Below are 19,750 nucleotides of genomic sequence, written 5' to 3' on the forward strand. Positions count from 1 at the left end.
TGGAGAAAAACTGTAAGCAAAGCAGATGGCACTGTTTTAAAAAAATTTATGGATAGCCAGGGGCACACTCCAACACTCAGACAGTATTTACAAAATATGCATTTGTGTTTAGTGAGTCCGCCAGAGGCAGTAGGAATGACCAGGTGTTCTCTTGATAAGTGCTTGAATTTGACCATTTTCCTGTCCTGCTAAGCATTCAAAGTGTATTGAGTACTTTTGGGTGTCAGGGGAAATGTATGGAGTAAAAAGTACATTATTTTCTTTGTGAATGTAGTGAAGTAAAAGTTGTCAAATATAAATAAAGTACAGATGCCCAAAAAAACTGCTTAAGTAGTACTTTAAAGTATTTGTACTGAAGTACTTTATACCACTCCTGTTCAACTAACTGTGAGAACTGTTTGAGCCCCCTGGATTAATGAACTGAAAAAGTGTATGGTTCAAAGAAATGTGGCAAACAAGTCGGGTTGATTGGTTGACATACTGTAAATTGAGATGTTGTAACTAAACTTAACAAAAAGAAGAAATTATAGTACGACACAAAGATAAATGGCATAAACCACAATGGAAAAATACTTTGGAGTACCTTAATAAATGTTATCATGGGCAGAAAACCCAATTCATCTCCATCGTTCATTGAGGTTGAAGGGTTTAACAAAATCTTTCGATATTGCCGATCATTTCAATTACTCTTTCACTAGTAAAGTGGAAAGTCAGAAGTGAAATGACAACATAGAACAGCAAACCATTATATTTTTGTATAAAATATCTAATAATGAAATAGAAGGATTGTTGTTTTGAATTTGGTGAAGTTAGTGTGAGAGGAGTGGAAAAACGATGGTTATCCATCAATAATGATAAGCCACCAGGTATAGACAACCTTAATGGGAAACTATTGAGAATGCTAGCAGACTGTATTGCCACCCCTATTTGCTATATCTTTAACCAAAGCCTAAAGGAGTGTGTGTGTGTTCACAGGCATGGAAGGACGCTAAAGTAATTCCACTGCCTAAAAATAGTAAAGCACCCTTTGGTGGCTCTATCAGCTGCCCAATCAGTTTGCTGCCTGTTCTTACTAACTGATGAAGAGGATTGTTTGACCAAATACAATACTATCTTTCAGAAAACACGACTTTCAGCATGCATATAGTGCAGTACAAGTTGAGTGCCCTTCTCAAACTCGGATGACTGATGATTGGTTAAAAGGGATGGATAATAAGATGACAGTATTGTTATATTTTAGTGCAGCCTTTTTGTTATTGATCATAAATTGTTTTGATCAAAAACTAACTTGCTATGGCTTTACATCACCTGCCATCACATATCCAATAGAACCCAGACAGTGTTCGTCAATGGAAGCTTCTCTAACATATGTACAGTGTGGTGTCCCTCAGGGCAGTTGCATTGGGCCGTTACTCTTCTCTATTTTTACAAAATATTTGCCACAGGTCTTCCACATACATAGTCATTCTAGCTTTGTGTATGATTCCACACTCTACATGTCAGCACCCAAAGCCAGTGAGCTCACTGAAATTCTAAAAAAGACTTGTCAGTATCAGAATGGGTGAATTAATAATAAACTGGTCTTAAATACATCTAAAACTAAAAGCATTGTATTTGGTACAAAACATTCTCTATGACCTAAACCTCAACTGGAGTTTTACATAAATGGTGTGACCGTTGAGGAAGCTAAACTCCTAGGTACAACATTGGATAGTCAATTATCATGGTTAAGTCATATTGACAAAGTTGTTGTGAAGATGGGGAGGGGTATGTCTGTTTTTAAAAAGATGTTCTGTGTTTTTGACACAAATCAACTGTGCTAGTTGTTCAAGCTCTGGTCTTGTCCCATCTTGATTACTGGCTCAAAGCAAAGCTGCAGCTGGCTCAAAGCAAAGCTGCAGCTGGCTCAAAACAGAGCAGAATGCCTTGCTCATACAGAATTAACATCAACACCATGTCTCTGTCTTTCCTGGTTGAGGGTTGACGAGAGATCAACTGCTTCTCTCCTAGTTTTTATCAGAAATATTACTGTGGTGAAAATTCCAGATTGTCTGCATAATCAAATAACATTCAGCTCAGACACCCATACATACCCCACAAGACATGCCACCAGGGGTCTCTTCACAGTCCCCAAGTCCAAAATGAATTCACAGCAACGCACAGTTTTACAAAGAGCCATGATCGCATAGAACTCCCTTCCATCTCCAATTACTCAAGCAAACAGCAAATTGACCTTTAAAAAAATTGATTAAAACAACTAATGGACCGGTGGGGACTGTGAGGGAGGACACATGCAAACACACACTCTAACACACATTGTTTTATTGTTTGTAAAAATGTTTGTTGCATTGTTTGTATATCATTGTATTTTAAATGTGTGTGACTTTCCTTGTCTATCAGTGTTTTGTTACTTGTCATGTTCTGTGTTTTTTGTGGACCCCAGGAAGAGTAGCTGCTGCTTCTGCAAAAGCTAATGGGGCTCCAAATAAACAAATAAGTATACAGAAAACAACTCGACCGGAGGAGTCAGTCTGGCAGGATGAACAATTGCCAGAAGGATAAACAGAGTTTAGGTGGGACCAGATGGGAGGGCTGTTGAGTTGCCCTCATCCCTGGTCCCCTGTCTACAAACAGTCTGCCATGGGGCCTCTCTGCTGCTGCTGAAAGTGCGTGTGGTGTGGCCCCTGGCTTGATCACATATGTCAATGGAAAACAAACAGCACAAGATCTCACTGGGAGGTGGAAGAAGGTAGATGGAGGCTTGAAAATGAAAGCTAAGGGCTGAAGAAACGGTGCTTTTGTTTTCCAGTGCAGTGCCAGACTTGGCTTTCCTCCAAAGCAGCCACCTGTGAACCTGCTGGTGGAGTGTAAAGCTTGTTCTGGGAGAAAAACACTACGGTAAATGATGGTAAATGTGCTGGTAGAGTAGCATTACCGGAGGGTGAAATCAAGGTTCAACAACAGCAAACAGATAGGACAATTGGAAGGGAACATAAACAGTGGGAGTTGTGCCAGTTGGCTAGGATTAAACTGACTTCATTGAACATCACTTGGCCAATTTTTGAGATAAGGGCAAGTTAGGTCTAGTTTAAGTCTACAGGCACAGTAGCGGTTTCGCTTGAGCTCAATTATGCTGCTTGTGCAATCCCTTCGAATGCCACAGATGTTGTTACACTAAATAAACAATTTGCTCAGGATAAGACCTTAGTGTTTTATAAGAGGCTGCAGACATGTGTACAAAAAGCCACAGCATTTTACCTCCCCTTATAAAATGAACTCGCTTCTAGTATCCTTAACCGTTTTCATATGTCTAGCCTGGCCATAGCATTTGTCTCATTTTTGTCCCCTTGTGCCTCAGACTATGTTTCTGTGTGTCTGACAGACTGACCCTCCTCTCCCTACCCTTCCATTGCCTTGTCTCATTTCATCAACTTGTGTTTGTGTATGTTTGAACATTGTCACACACAAGGTGCGAGTCTGCCCTCTATGTGACAGGTAGTGACCCTGGCGCCATATTGTCTCCCTGCAGACCTATGGAAAGCTAGAAGGGTGTAATGTCGAGGTGAAGACCTGGGAAAGTCCACTAAATGTCAGAACTCCGAGACTCCAGGAGGAGCTTACCAGGCATTGTGACGAAATCACAGTCCACACACTTTAACTGGCGCTAACTTAATCACCATCCATGCAGAGCAAGTGGAAAGATGTGTGTGTGTCCGTCGTCTCTGTCTGCCTGCGTTCATCTGTCTGTGGCTGTTCTCTTATAACCCAACACTCATTGCCCTCTCTCCTCACGAGTAATCCAGCGGTTTCCTATTCTCAACTCAACTTCCAGCCTGTGTCTGCTGGGACCATTTTCTATTCTTTACTCTATGTTCTATATACAAAATACCATGTGCTCTTATTATGCAGTCTATAGAAGATGGAGTGAACCTGGCTACCCTCAATGCCCCGGCCTAATTTAGTTTTCGTACCTGTTGTGAAGTTTCAGAATAGCATTGTTGACCAGATATTGTGTAACACATAGACATTGAATACAGTCCCAGCCAAAGGATCCTCCTCTCCCAGTGCTGCTTATCCACCCATCTCTGGGCTGGGTCATGTTGCCTGAACTGGCCTCACCTAGACCTGGGTTAAAATACTATTTGAAGTCTTTCCAATACTTAGAGTGTTTGCTTTAGCCTGCCTGGAGTGCCAGATGGGCGGGTTTCACAGTTTTGCAACTGTTCTATTTGTTTCATTGCGCCAGGCAAGCTCAATCAAAGGCAGCTAAATTAATTGAAAATATATCAAATAATAATTGAACCCAGGTCTAGCCAAGCGTGTAATAAAAGGTATAACTACAAGCAGTAGCTTGGAAGAGATGACATCATGCGAAAGACACATGTATCTTGGCACCTCCGCAAACAAGACACAACTTATCATCGTCTCCCAAACTACAAGCACCTTCCCCCTTCTCTTTCCTCTGTGTTTGTCTTTCCCTCCGTTGTCTTCTCTCTTCTTTCATTAAGAGCTAAATAAATCTGTGTAGAATCCTAGCACCACTAGGCCTGCGTTCCAGAGCTAGGCATGTCCAGTTGTGCTCTACCCCTCTGTGTTCTGTTTAAACATCCTATCATTACTCACTGCTAGTTGTTCAGCAGGATCCACTCTGAGTTTTCTGTATACGTATTGTCTTCTGTGGGAGTCCTTTACGGCCTGGAGTACCAGATGGGGCGGGTTTCACAGTTTTGTGACTGTTCTATTGGTTCCTTTGCGCCATGCAAGCTCAATCAAAGGCAGCTAAAGTAATTTAAAATATATCAAATTCTATTTGAACCCAAGTCTGACCTCACCAAGTGTGTAATAAAAGGTATAAATGCAAGCAGCAGCTTGGAAGAGATGATGTCATGTGAAAGACACATGCATGGACTTTTTTTTCCTTCATGTTGAAACATTGTGTAAGTGGCTATAGTATGATTCATATGGCTTTCAACAGCTAAACATGAAGTTTGATCATAAAAACAAGCGTCAGAGCATAGTTATGCTCTGTGGGCCAATGTGAGTAAGAGTATGAACACTCAGCAGCAAGTTAGACCATACGAGGCTTCAGTTTCTAAAGAGATTTTACCTAGACGTGTGTTTTGTACGACTCTGAGGCCAGGCTGAGGAGTTAAACTGTTAAGTACACCATGATTGATAGGAAGTGGAGATGGTGATGACAAGCGTTTTGAAAGTTCCAAGTTGTTTTGACTCCTGAGACTTGAGATGCACATTTCATGTTGAGTAACAATATAACTGTTTACATGGAAACTGAAAGGGATACACAGTATGTGTCTTATGGGACAGTCCCCCGAGATTGAGTGGTAATATAACTCCTGTGGGGGGTAGATGTCTGAGTGCTCATTAGTGGGCTATATTCATCCAGGATCCAGTGATAAAGGAGCGGCGTCCAGACAGACACCAGGGAGGAAGAGGGGCAAGCAGAGGGGTCACATTAAACATTATCCTCGTAACCAGATATTTGGTGCATGTTGTTGGCTTGGTTTCTGTCTGAAATACCCCCCTATTCCCTATGCTCTGAGTGTACAAAATATTAGGAACACCTATTTCCATGACATAGACTGACCAGGTGAATCCAGGTGAAAGCTATGATCCCTTATTGATATCACCTGTTAAATCCACTTCACACAGTGTAGCTGAAGGGGAGGAGACCGGTTAAAGAATGATTTTTAAGCCTTGACACAATTGAGACATGGATTGTGTATGTGTGCCATTCAGAGGGTGAATAGGAAAGACAAAAGATTGAAGTGCCTTTGAACGTGGTATGGTAGTTGGTGCCGGTTTGAATGTGTTAAGAACTGCAACGGTGCTAGGTTTTTAACGCTCAACAGTTTCCCAAGTGTATCAAGAATGGTCCACCACCCAAAGGACATCCAGCCAACTTGACACCACTGTGGGAAGCATTGGAGTCAACATGGGCCAGCATCCCTGTGGAACGCTTTTGACACCTTGTAGAGTCCATACCCTGCCAAATTGAGGCCGTTCTGAGGGTAAAACAGGTGCTAAACAGGTAAGTATAGGAATGAAATAAATATAACACAAACACCATAAATAGCTCCTACAGCCCCCTATTCCCTATATAATGCACTGGTCAAAAGTAGTTCACTGTGAATAGGGTGCCATTTGGGATGCACCCTACGTATCTCGCTGAGTCTGGCCTTGGCCTCCCAGGTACCTCTGCCATCTCATTGAGTCTGGCCTTGGCCTCCCGGGTACCTCTGCCATCTCGCTGAGTCTGGCCTTGGCCTCCCGGGTACCTCAGTCATCTCGCTGAGTCTGGCCTTGGCCTCCCGGGTACCTCAGTCATCTCGCTGAGTCTGGCCTTGGCCTCCCGGGTACCTCTGCCATCTCGCTGAGTCTGGCCTTGGCCTCCCGGGTACCTCAGTCATCTCACTGAGTCTGGCCTTGGCCTCCCGGGTACCTCAGTCATCTCGCTGAGTCTGGCCTTGGCCTCCCGGCTACCTCAGTCATCTCGCTGAGTCTGGCCTTGGCCTCCCGGGTACCTCAGTCATCTCGCTGAGTCTGGCCTTGGCCTCCCGGCTACCTCAGTCATCTCACTGAGTCTGGCCTTGGCCTCCCGGGTACCTCAGTCATCTCGCTGAGTCTGGCCTTGGCCTCCCGGCTACCTCAGTCATCTCACTGAGTCTGGCCTTGGCCTCCCGGGTACCTCAGTCATCTCGCTGAGTCTGGCCTTGGCCTCCCGGCTACCTCAGTCATCTCACTGAGTCTGGCCTTGGCCTCCCGGGTACCTCAGTCATCTCGCTGAGTCTGGCCTTGGCCTCCCGGCTACCTCAGTCATCTCGCTGAGTCTGGCCTTGGCCTCCCGGGTACCTCAGTCATCTTACCTGTTTGAAGAAGCCATTCGTAGTAATTACCGTCTGACCATTTTCATCAGTGCAGCTTTGCTGAGGACTGATGTGAAGTCATGGTCCCAATAGGAAGAGTAGATTCTCCCAGGGCTTGCCAGGAGATGTGGCCAGGTTTTTCCCTCACTCCTCGGCACATTGCACCAATTTTTAAAGGAGTAAGTAGTCCGCTGAAAATGTGTCTTCTAAAACTAGCTTCACACCCACAAGCTTGAGTGATGGGGTTTAGTTTCAAAAAGGCATTTCCCTACATAGCCATACTATAATTTAAAGGCAGACATCAGCAGGCAAATGACTATTTAAGATGAATTCATATTGACGGATGATTTAAGCAACAAGGGATAGAAGTTGGAAAACCTAATGATGTCATCACATCAGACATCATCCTTAAACTCGCTGGAACTGTAATTGAGACTGAGAGTTGAGGTTCAGTTTTATAACTGGTATATAGATAGATGGAATGGAAAACGTTATTAAAACCCCTCCAAATTGATTTCATTTGTTCGAGGGCCAATGTGGGGGTCACAGGTCAGGATCAGACCACCTCCCCTACAGCATGATATGGGAAAGGTCAGGGGGGCAGATTCCCAGCCAGTAAAACACCCCAAGTGGAAATGTGTGTGCGTGTGTGTGTCCTCCTCTCCTCTACCTCTCAGTGGGTTACTGTCTATCCATCCTCCCTCTGGCTGGAGCGACAGGAAGTGAGGTCATGCAGACAGGGTTTTATCAGGCCTTCAGGGAGCCAGTAAATCAGTTGTGTGTGTGTGTGTGTCTGTGTGTGTGTGTGTGTGTGTGTGTGTGTGTGTGTGTGTGTGTGTGTGTGTGTGTGTGCGCGCACGCGCGGGCTTGCACATGTCTAGTCAGGGCATGCGGTGCATGACCCCAAAGGGTACATTAAGCTCTATGTAAGTACTCTGTGTGTGAGAGTGGGGGCCTCTCTTAGCAGCAGAGATCAATCAGTTATGCAGTAGTATATGGGAGTCCTCTACTGTTCAAAAGTGAATTATCTTGGCACCTCAGCAAATGACACAACTTATCATCGTCGCCTAAAGTACCAGCACCTTCCTTTTCTCTTTCCTCTGTGTTTGTCTTTCCCTCCATTGTCTTCTCTCTTCTTTCATTAAGAGCTAAATAAATCTGTGTAGAATCCTAGCACCACTAGGCCTGCATTCCAGAGCTAGGCATGTCCAGTTGTGCTCTATCCCTCTGTGTTCTGTTTAAACATCCTATCATTACTCACTGCTTGTTGTTCAGCAGTTTTCAGTCTATCTATAGTCTTCCAGAGGCTAAACATGAACAAATCTGATGTTTCCACTCTTAAAGGAACATATAGGACCATCTCTTGGGTTAAACAGAGGCTGAACCAGCCTACTCGGAGGCTGCTCGGAGGCTGGTTGGGTTTCTTCCCCATCCCAAAGCCGGTATAGCTCTACTATTGTTGCCAGTTTCTATTGACACTTCCTAGCACAATCAGAACAAAAATCCTGCTCAATCCACTAAAAAGTAGCCACATTTTAACAGCTTGGTCTGTGAGCTGGGTGTGTGGGGTTTGTATATTTTCTTGCATCCCATTTTTTGGGGGGGGGGAATGTAAAAATAACCCAATCTGGCAACACTGAGCTCTACCTCCAGGACCACCAGTGGTAGTGAGGGTCTGGGGGAGGGGATAGTAGAGAGGGGCCAGAGGTGGACATGGTGGGGAGGAAGCAGAGGTCGTTGTGGTTACTGGTGCTTCTTCATTTGAACAGAGGTGTGGTCTCCTTGATGGCTTTCTCACACTCCTCTCTGGACTGTTGAAGCACATTAGGCCCTGATCTCTCCCCATGCCTTGCTTTTCACTCCTCCTCTCAGACCAACAGCCCTTCACCTCTGTGTTGGTCACCTGTGGTAGACGCACAGAAGGGTGTCTCCCCTCCTCTAAAAGCTCAGACACACCGGTAGGATTGCCAAACGTTTGCCTGCCGACAGTACTTAGCACCTCTGAACAGAATGTAGGCAGTCAATCTCTTATGTGTTCACACAGCAAAGACCTTGGAAGTCGTCAGCCACTCAGCCTTGTTAAAACACTCCAAACCAGAAGGTGGCAGTAGCGTTGTTTGGCAATGCATATATGTACGTATTGCTTATGGTCTAGATTCCAAGCTATCTGCGCTTAATGTTGCTATTTTGTAGAAAGCCCTTGTTGATAGTAGCCAGATGGCCACATCTAGATGACTACCAAGTAAGATGATGAAGAAACAATATAATTCACTCTCCATAATCCCATATTGCCAGTGCCAGCCCATAGCCAAATGTTTAGCTAGCTAGTTAATAATGTTAGCATGTTATCTTCACCTCTGTGTTGGTCTTCAGCTGTGGCAGACGCACAGAAGGGTGTCTCCCCTCCTCTAAAAGCTTACAGTTCCACATTGGCCCTCGACCAAATTAAATCAATTTGGAGGGGTTTTAATAATGTTTTCCATTCCATCTATCTATATACCAGTTATAAAACTGAACCTCAACTCTCAGTCTCAATTACAGTTCCAGCGAGTTTAAGGATGATGTCTGATGTGATGACATCATTAGGTTTTCCAACTTCTATCCCTTGTTGTTTAAATCATCCTTCAATATGAATTAATCTTAAATAGTTAATGTTAGCACAACATAGCTAGCTAGCTATGGACACTGCACTAACTCGGCAGCTAACACAGGCAGCTGTTTCATGGAAACTAGCTAATCCATTGTGATTTAATTATAATGTCAATACTAACTACAGTGGTTAGTTAGCTTGAAGGAAGTATTTAGTGTTGTGTGCATTGCATCTGTGCACTTAGCTAGCTGCCATCCCTTAGCCTACATTGGATATGAAGTGTGACTGGCTCATCCATGGATGTATGCAGAAAATGCCCTCTTAAAAAATACAAAATTAATTGTTAGCTCCCCCCATGGGGGTTCGTGCTGTCAAGTTGTTGGCCACTGACGGGCATTGCTATTCTACAAGTAGAATCAGTAGGCTCGTCGCTACTGGGTTGGCACGAAGCAGGTACCATTTTTGTTCTAGCAAGAGAAGGAACGGCCTCCCACTGTCATGGCCCAGTCCTAAATGACTTTGTAGAGTGGTATGATGAATCACACTTGGTCCTCAATACCAACAAGACCAAAGAGATGTGCATAGACAGACTTCAGGAAGTGAACAACACCCACCTCTGCAACAGCTATCAGAGGTCAGAACATTGTAGAGGAATACAAATATTGTAGAGGAATACAAATATCTGAGTGTCCTCTTGTATGTATAGACCTGATCTGCAAAAAGAGTCAGCAGAGACTGTACTTTCTCAAAAAGCTGGGATCTTTTGATGTTGACTGTACTATACTGACTCTGTTTTACAAATCTTTCATTGAGAGTATTTTAACTTTTTGCGTTGTTTGTTGGTTTTGCAATGCCAGTGTCAGCCAGACAAATATGCTGAGAAGGATTATCACCACAGCAAACAAGGTGATGAGATCTTTAAAGTCAGAGCCCTCAGCAAGGCTCACAAAATAATTTTAGACCAAAGCCACTGTACCTGAACTTTGAACTACTTCCCTCTGGGTGCAGGTATAGAACACTCCCCGGCAGGTAAAACAGAACTAGACAATCATTTCTGCCAGGTGTGATATCCCTCCGAAACAGCTCGGGCTAATGTTCCTATCCACCAGTAAAGCCAGCAGGCTAGTCTCTTTCATTGGTATATACTGTATGTAATATTATGAATTTTGTATTGTCAATTTTTTGTCTACTGTATTTAAACGGCACTTTAAAAATGTACGATGGGCCCCCTGAGCGGCGCAGCGGTCTAAGGCACTGCATCGCGGTGCTTGAGGCGTCACTACAGACCCGGGTTCGATCCCAGGCTGTGCCGCGACCGGGAGACCCGTAAGGCGGGGCACAATTGGCCCAGCGTCATCCGGGTTAGGGGAGGGTTTGGCCGGCCGGGATGTCCTTGTCCCATCATTCTCTAGCGACTCCTTGTGGCGGGCCGGGCACATGCATGCTGACTTCGGGCGCCAGTTGTACGGTGTTTGCTCAGACACATTGGTGGGTTAAGCAAACAGTGTGTCAAGAAGCAGTGCGGCTTGGCATGGTCGTGTTTCGGAGGACGCACATACGGGAGATGCAGCGATGGGACAAGGCTGTAACTACCAATTTGGATATCACAAAAGGGGTAAAAAGTACACAAAAATGTAATAATAATATACATGATACTGCAACAAAAGTTCCCCATGGGGACAATAAAGTCAGTAAAGTAAAGTAAGTACCTATCAGCAGTGAGATTCTCAGTGTGTTTCATGCTTAACAGACCCACCATAGACACAGTGTCAACACTGCTGTGTGACCACTCAGCTTCATCACTGTAGAAACATCTCATTCAGACCTAAGACATGAGCTGTGTTCGAATACTCATACTAACCGTACTATTTGTGACGTAAATTGAGTATATAGAATGCTTATTGGTCATAGTATGGATATAGTTAGTATGCCAACAGTTCCCGGATGTCTTCCCACATTTGGCAAAATACGAAGTATACAAACGTTATTTCCGTGCTTTTAGGGCCCATAATGCAATTCTTCAGAAAATTGCCGTGGCTTCACATCATTTTCAGATTTGAAGAAAATGGCGGAAAATATGCAGCCGAAGTCCAACGAGAGCGGATACAAATACATTGCTTCAACTAATTATGACAAATGTTGAGCAATGTAATAAAGTAATGACTTTTCAAATAACTTGCCTTGCACGTTATGTTGGCTGACAATTTGTTAGCTACGCTATCCTTACAAACTGCATAGCATATCATTACAGCAGTTTGTACCGGTTTGTTAGCTAACTACCTAACGTTAGTTGGCTACTAATACATCAAACTTGCCAGTATATTAACTATATGCTATCTAACTAACCCCCCAACGTTTATTGATTTGATTATTCTCGTCATTCTTAGCTAAGTGGTATAGTTGTTGTGCATTCTCAATGGGCATTGATAATTCTGGCTTTCTACTCCGATTTCAGAGAAATCACTCTTGTCTCGTCTGTGTGCCGGAGCGCAGAATAACTGATACATTTACGCTCAACACCAACAAAAAAAACTCGTAATTAAGTTGTTGCGGACTCTGGCACTCCAGATTGAAATTATGAACACACCCAAAATCGTAAAATGTCTAGCTAGTCATTTGTTATGCTAACAAACTAGTGAAAGGTTGCATGTAGCAACAGCATCAACTTCCTGTAGACAGGTGAACCGCTAGTACGCTCAACTGAAACGATACCGTTCGTTTACAGTATACTAAAATGAACGAATAGTATGTAGATTGTGGTATATACTCATTAAGTATGTAGTATACAGTATGTTAGTATGGGCATTCGAACAAACACAGCTATGTAGAAAGCTCAGTGATGTGGCAGTAACCGGTAAAAACACATTCCTGTTTTTCATTACAAAATGTAGTTTATTATAAAATTTCAGCTGGAGCTCTCACCTGTGCCACAGACATATGTCATATGTTCACCATACCCCCTCCCGCACCACACACACACAAACACACAGGTGAGCTGAGGCACATCTGTCTTACAATAATTACTCTCCTCCTCAGCAACACTTTCATTAGGAGTTGGCAGAGGCAGTCTGCTTCATGTGCGAACACACACACACACACACACAATTCTGGATCCACAGCAAATCAAAAGCCTTTTCTGGGGGTGTGAGTGAGGAGGGATCTTTGGGTTCTTTGCCTCTCCTAGCAGCCTGTCATTCATCACTCAAGCTGTTTGCTATCTCTGCTTCATGCATTGCCAAAAGTAGCTATGTTTGTGCTCAGACAATCCTACATTTCACACAGACACACACACACACCATTCACCTGCACTGCATAGGCCCCAGAAGCACTGAGAATACTGAGCCTCAATTGGGCTCTCAGTCACTGCAGCAAATAGCTAACGCCATAATGAAAGGTTTTTAATTTGAGTAGCTGTTTCCCCCTGATGTAGCTTTGTCAAATTGTGGAAATTTATTTAGTGGTGAAAGTCACGCTCAATCATTTTAACGTTCAACTACCTCGGTAACGAGCAGGTTCACTACAGTGAAGGGGTGTTTTGGAATGACACCATCCATTGTATGGTGTGCAAGGACTGAACGCACGTTGGTGCACTTCAGAAATGTACCGAGATAAAAGGAGAGATTGTGGGTGTCTTTATGCCAACAAGGTGTGATTCCAGAGTTTCTACAGGGTTAAGTAGCCTTAGATCCGTTATTTTAAGGACCTATCTTGTGCATCCTTGCCACAGCGCTACTGTGTCCTCAAGCAACTCCGAGAGAGGGAGAAGCCCAAGGGTTTTTAAAGTGGACAACTTCAATGAAAAACAAATTCTCTTTTTTTTTCGTGAGTGCTCCAGAGGACAGACCTTCATTGCCAGGACAAATAGTGATGTTGTTTCCAAACCTCACTTCAGGGTCTTTAAGTGAAAAACGTTAGTCTTTGACAGACGGACAACCTTAATTGTCCTGCTCATTTTCTCTCTATGTCCGTGTGTGTGTATATGTGTGTTCTTAAGGGCCCTGGGGGCACAGAAAGGAGAGGGTGATGTCATGCTGAATCAGGGCCTGTCTGGCTGCCAGAGAGAGGCCTGGGAGAAGGTTGTGAGGTTTCGATATAGGAGAGGAGATTGTGGGGAACAATTGATGGATATGACAGAGATGTGTTTTGGCTCGGCCTGGGAGTATGACATCAGCACTGCTCACTTCCTTGAGAATCCATCATCACTGAAGTATCAGTTTTTGTTGAAGCTGCACACAGACTGATAGCATTTCAGCATGTGTGTTCCTGTCCGTGTGTGTCATGGTCTTTCACATGCACTTCACATGCACTCTTTCACATGCACTCTTTCACATGCACTCACATTTGCATCCAGCCTCTTGGAGACAGTACACTGTGTGTTGATAGTAGTAATTATCCGGAGTCAGTGATCTCAGGAGGTTGGCTGGGGTTTGTGCCCCCCCCCACTTCTTTCTCTCCTCCTCCTCTCCTCCACTCTTCCATCACTTCTCATTGCATTTCTCTCTGCTCAAGGTCTTCCAGACAACCGGTATCTCTCTGCTAGCATATAAGACAGTACTAGCCCACTTATCTTTAGGCTATGTATGACGAATATGTGACAATATTTTCTATTTTAGATTAACCTCTCCTATAGGGATCTGATTATATTTGTCACCTTCTCATGCATTGCATATGGGGATGTTCAGTGTAGAGAGTGTTTTACAAGGTTGGAGTTATGCATTCCCTGCCGTATAATGGTAATCGGCTAACCTCTCAATCCACCTCATCACGGGATGTCTCTGCACGTACCTCAGAAACCGTGCAATAAACATTAAACGCTAGTAACATTAAATACATTTTATTAGCATACTTCTCTCTCTCTCTTTTTCTCTCTTCTCTACACTCTTAGAAAAAAGGGTTCCAAATGTTTTTTTTTGGCTGTCCTCATAGGAGAACCCTTTTTGGTTCCAGGTAGAACTACATGGTACCCAAAAGTGTTCTACCTGGAACCAAAAAGGGTTATTCAAAGGGTTATCCAATGGGAACAGCCAAATAACCCTTTAAGGTTCAAGATAGCACCTTTTTTCTGAGTGCATCTTTCTCTCTCTCTCTCTCTCTCTCTCTCCCTCTCTCTCTCTCTCTCTCCCTCTCTCTCTCTCTCTCTCTCTCGCTCTCTCTCTCTCTCTCTCTCTCTCTCTCTCTCCCTCTCTCTCTCTCTCTCTCCCTCTCTCTCTCTCTCTCTCTTTCTCTCTCTCTGTCTTGGTTCCATGTGCACTTAATTACATTTACTTTGATGTGACGATGACATCATCAGCTGCCTGTTATTCTTTTTGGGCTGTAGGGTTCCCATGGAAACTCTGATGTCATCACATCCATGCAGGCTTGTTTTCGGGGAAACCACAGCACAGCCGACATGGTAAAGAGAGAGGGCTTTTGTTTTGGAAGGATCAGCAGGATCAACGGGCTGTCTCTGTGGTCAAAATGCCAGCAGGTATTTTATCTTTTCCCAGGAGACAGGAGGGGCAGCCGGGACATTCCTTCAGTCTCTTTCTCCCTAATGAGAGTTCTCTGTCCATCCCTCTGTCAGACGTCTGGGGCACGTTCAGTAGGAAAACGTTATGGAACATTGCCGTTAGAAATATCATGAATAGAGCTGACGTGATCCCTTACATATCAGAGAGGCATGTTTGTTCATATACAGTATTTCGGTCTGAACGTTCCACAATGTTGTGCCGTGCTGAGTGCATGCAGCTCTGGGCCTGTATTCACAATGCATCTCAGAGTAGGAATGCTGATCTAGGATCTGTTTTGCTTTGTAAATCATAATGAATAAGGGCTCTTGAGTGGCTCAGCGGTCTAAGGCACTGCATCTCAGTAATAGAGGCGCCACTACAGACACCCTGCTTTGAATCCAGGCTGTATCACAACCGGCTGTGATTGGGAGTCCCATAGGGAGGCGCACAATTGGCTCAGGTTTGGCCGGTGTTGGCCGTCATTGTAATTAAGAATTTGTTCTTAACTCACTTGCACAGTTAAATAAAGGTTACATAATTTTTTTTAAATAAGAGGGGGGACCTGATCCTAGATCAGCACTCCTACTCTGAGACGCTTTGTAAAAAGTATTTGATCCCCTGCTGATTTTGTACGTTTGCCCACTGAAAAAGAAATGATCAGTCTATAATTTTAATGGTAGACTTATTTGAACAGTGAGAGACAGAATAACAACAAAAAAATCCACGTCGAAAATGCATGTCAAAAATGTAATAAATTGATTTGCATTTTAATGAGGGAAATAAGTATTTGACCCCCTCTCAATCAGAAAGATTTCTGGCTCCCAGGTGTCTTTTATACAGGTAATGAGCTGAGATTAGGAGCATGCTCTTAAAGGGAGTGCTCCTAATCTCAGTTTGTAACCTGTATAAAAGACACCTGTCCACAGAAACAATCAATCAATCAGATTCCAAACTCTCCACCATGGCCAAGACCAAAGAGCTCTCCAAGGATGTCAGGGACAAGATTGTAGACAAGGCTGGAATGGGCTACAAGACCATCGCCAAGCAGCTTGGTGAGAAGGTGACAACAGTTGGTGCGATTATTCGCAAATGGAAGAAACACAAAAGAACTGTCAATCTCCCTCGGCCTGGGGCTCCATGCAAGATCTCACCTCGTGGAGTTGCAAAGATCATGAGAATGGCGAGGAATCAGCCCAGAACTACACGGGAGGATCTTGTCAATGATCTCAAGGCAGCTGGGACCATAGTCACCAAGAAAACAATTGGTAACACACTAGGCCGTGAAGGACTGAAATCCTGCAGCGCCCGCAAGGTCCCCCTGCTCAAGAAAGCACATATACATGTCCGTCTGAAGTTTGCGAATGAACATCTGAATGATTCAGAGGACAACTGGTGAAAGTGTTGTGGTCAGATGAGACCAAAATGGAGCTCTTTGGCATCAACTCAACTCACCGTGTTTGGAGGAGGAATGCTGCCTATGACCCCAAGAACACCATCCCCACCGTCAAACATGGAGGTGGAAACATTATGCTTTGGGGGTGTTTTTCTGCTAAGGGGACAGGACAACTTCACCGCATCAAAGGGACGATGGACGGGGCCATGTACTGTCAAATCTTGGGTGAGAACCTCCTTCCCTCAGCCAGGGCATTGAAAATGGGTCGTGGATGGGTATTCCAGCATGACAATGACCCAAAACACACGGCCAAGGCAACAAAGAGTGGCTCAAGAAGAAGCACATTAAGATCCTGGAGTGGCCTAGCCAGTCTCCAGACCTTAATCCCATAGAAAATCTGTGGAGGGAGCTGAAGGTTCGAGTTTACATTTACATTTACATTTTAATCATTTAGCAGACGCTCTTATCCAGAGCGACTTACAGTAGTGAATGCATACATTTCATTTCATGCATTTTTTTTTTGTACTGGCCCCCGTGGGAATCGAACCCACAAACATGGTTGCCAAACAGCAGCCTCGAAACCTTAATGACTTGGAGAAGATCTGCAAAGAGGAGTGGGACAAAATCCCTCCTGAGATGTGTGCAAACCTGGTGGCCAACTACAAGAAACGTCTGACCTCTGTGATTGACAACAAGGGTTTTGCCACCAAGTACTAAGTCATGTTTTGCAGAGGGGTCAAATACTTATTTCCCTCATTAAAATGCAAATCATTTTATAACATTTTTGACATGCGTTTTTCTGCATTTTTTGTTGTTGTTCTGTCTCTCACTGTTCAAATAAACCTACCATTAAAATTATAGACTGATCATTTCTTTGTCAGTGGGCAAACGTACAAAATCAGCAGGGGATCAAATACATTTTTCCCTCACTGTACATGAAGACAAAGAGGTGCTTGCATGGCATTTTCTCTGGGTGAGGAGGGCTTGTCTAGTTCAGAGACTAGTGCTAGCCTCCATGTGGGCACTGGGAGTTTTAACGAGAGGTTGAGTGGATGTGAGAAAGAGAGAGGGTGGACAGACATGTTTGTGTACGGTTTTAATAGTGTAGTGACGCAGCTCTGCTCTGTGGGCAAGCTTCAGCGCTCCTTGTTAATGTTTACAGCTCAAAACCATCAGTTAGAGGGGTGGGGGGAGGAGAAGGGAGGAGAAATTACAGGGGACATAGGAATGGGGTTTAGCCTGGCACCCTCTGAAGAGATTAATAATGTTGACACTACACACCAATTACTATACTTACTAACTTCATCTTAATGGGCAGACTACGTAAACATAAATGGTACTGTAGATCTGTCTTTATACTATGACCACTGATAGCTGACGGGCAGCTATAGGTCCGGTGCTTGGGTTTTTCTGTCGCCGGTTATTTGATTTCGCTGGTGTTGGCATCTTTCGAATTTCAGAAGGGGAGGCGACAGTCGGCCCATAGACTTTCCCGCAAAGAGAGAGGGTGGAGCTCCTCATTCCGGTTCCGCTCCCCGTTCTAGCATCTCTTAATCTCTTCTTTTAACACGAATGGATCCAGAACTGAATTGAGCAGCTGCTGAATTACGTGAGACTTTAGTTATGGGTTAACCAGAGGTTATTACTAACTTAATGAATCGACCGTTTTGATAAATGTTGACTGATACATTGACGTGGTGATGACGAGAATAGAATAAGCAAAGGTACTGTAGAAACTGACCTGCTTCCATTACTCTGAGGTCAGAGGTCATCATACTTTACCCCTCAAAACACATAACCTCTTTCCTCTGTCGTCTCTCACTGATCCCCAGACTGACATGGAATCGAAATCTTGACTATTTCCGCTCATGCTACTGAATCCATGTTACATTTCACTATTGTTTCACTAATAGTGTGGACTCGGTTAGGATTCCAAGGCTAACTGAAACTCTGTGTAAAGACAGGGTGCAGCACAGACAGTATCTCTGGATCCCACTGTCTGGTAGCATCACCAGGAGTTGGTCATGAATGACACACATTATACAGCAAGTGTCATCATGTCATATGGGCCCCAACACGATTCCCTGAAATGAAGCCAGCGCAGACTGTAGGAACAGGCGTGTGACTATGCATGCGTCACGTTTTTGTTTGTTTGTCTCTCTGACTTCCTGCTTTTGTCTCACTACTACTGGATTGCGCAATACCTAACCTAAGCTGGTTATCGCTATCGGGGATCTCGGTTTTACATCAAAGAGCCCTTTCTTCAGCAACCCGGTGAGGTCCAGAGCTGAACCACAAACATCCGTGAGTTCATTTCGTCAAGTGCCATGCACCACTTGCAATGACTTCATTGGGCCCCTCTCTCTCCATACTACACTGATATGGCTGAAAGCAAGCAGAAGCACAGCAGACTAGAGGGTTAGGGGGATTCAGGTACGATAACAAACACTTGTCGTGGACAAGCAGAGCACAACAAAGTTTGAACTCCCCTGGTTCGTCCCACTAAACACGCCCGATATTTACGACCTGAGCAGAGCCGAGCGGCGCTGCAACAGGGCTGACATCACCCCAGGAGCTCAGTCATATTGAGTAATTATGAAAACACCGTAAGAAACAGCTGCTCTTGGCCCAGCGACTCAGGGAATGAGAGACATTGTTTAGAGAATGGCAAGTGGATTTTGCTCATTAAATCTATTCAAATCAAATGTTATTTGTCACATGCGCCGAATACAACAGGTGTAGACCTTAAAGTGAAATGCTTACTTACAAGCCCTTAACCAACAATGCTTTAAGAAGTTAAGAAAAAAAATTGTGTTAAGTAAAAAATAGATAAGAAGAAAATAGAAAATAAAAGTAACAAATAATTAAACAGCAGCAGTAAAATAATAAGTGAGGCTATATACAGGAAGTACCGGTACAGAGTCAATGTGCGGGGACACTGGTTGGTCGAGGTAATTGAGGTAATATGTACATGTAGGTAGAGTTAAAGTGACTATGCATAAATTATAAACAGAGAGTAGCAGCAGTGTAAAAGAGGGGTCTGGGTAGCCCTTTGATTAGGTGTTCAGGAGTCTTATGGCTTGGGGGGTAGAAGCTGTAAAGAAGCCTTTTGGACCTCGACTTGGCGCTCCGGTAACGCTTGCTGTGCAAAGCAGCCCACTAATTCATTTTAAAGGATCGGTGAAGTAAATGTTTTTGCCATGATTTATCCAGATATTCAATTAACACACGTTGACAGAACAGGAGTTGTTGGGAGCTCTCTTCTTTCTCACCCCTGCAGATCTAGCCTGGTTAAAGCACCCTGAATGCTGCACTCAAATGAAACAACGGGGAGCACCGCATTCAGTCTGGTTTAACCAGGCTACAGTAGACTGTGGTTCCTGTGGTGGCTGGC

The sequence above is a fragment of the Salmo trutta genome, chromosome 13, assembly GCF_901001165.1.
Source record: "Salmo trutta chromosome 13, fSalTru1.1, whole genome shotgun sequence".
Classification (NCBI taxonomy): Eukaryota; Metazoa; Chordata; class Actinopteri; order Salmoniformes; family Salmonidae; genus Salmo; species Salmo trutta.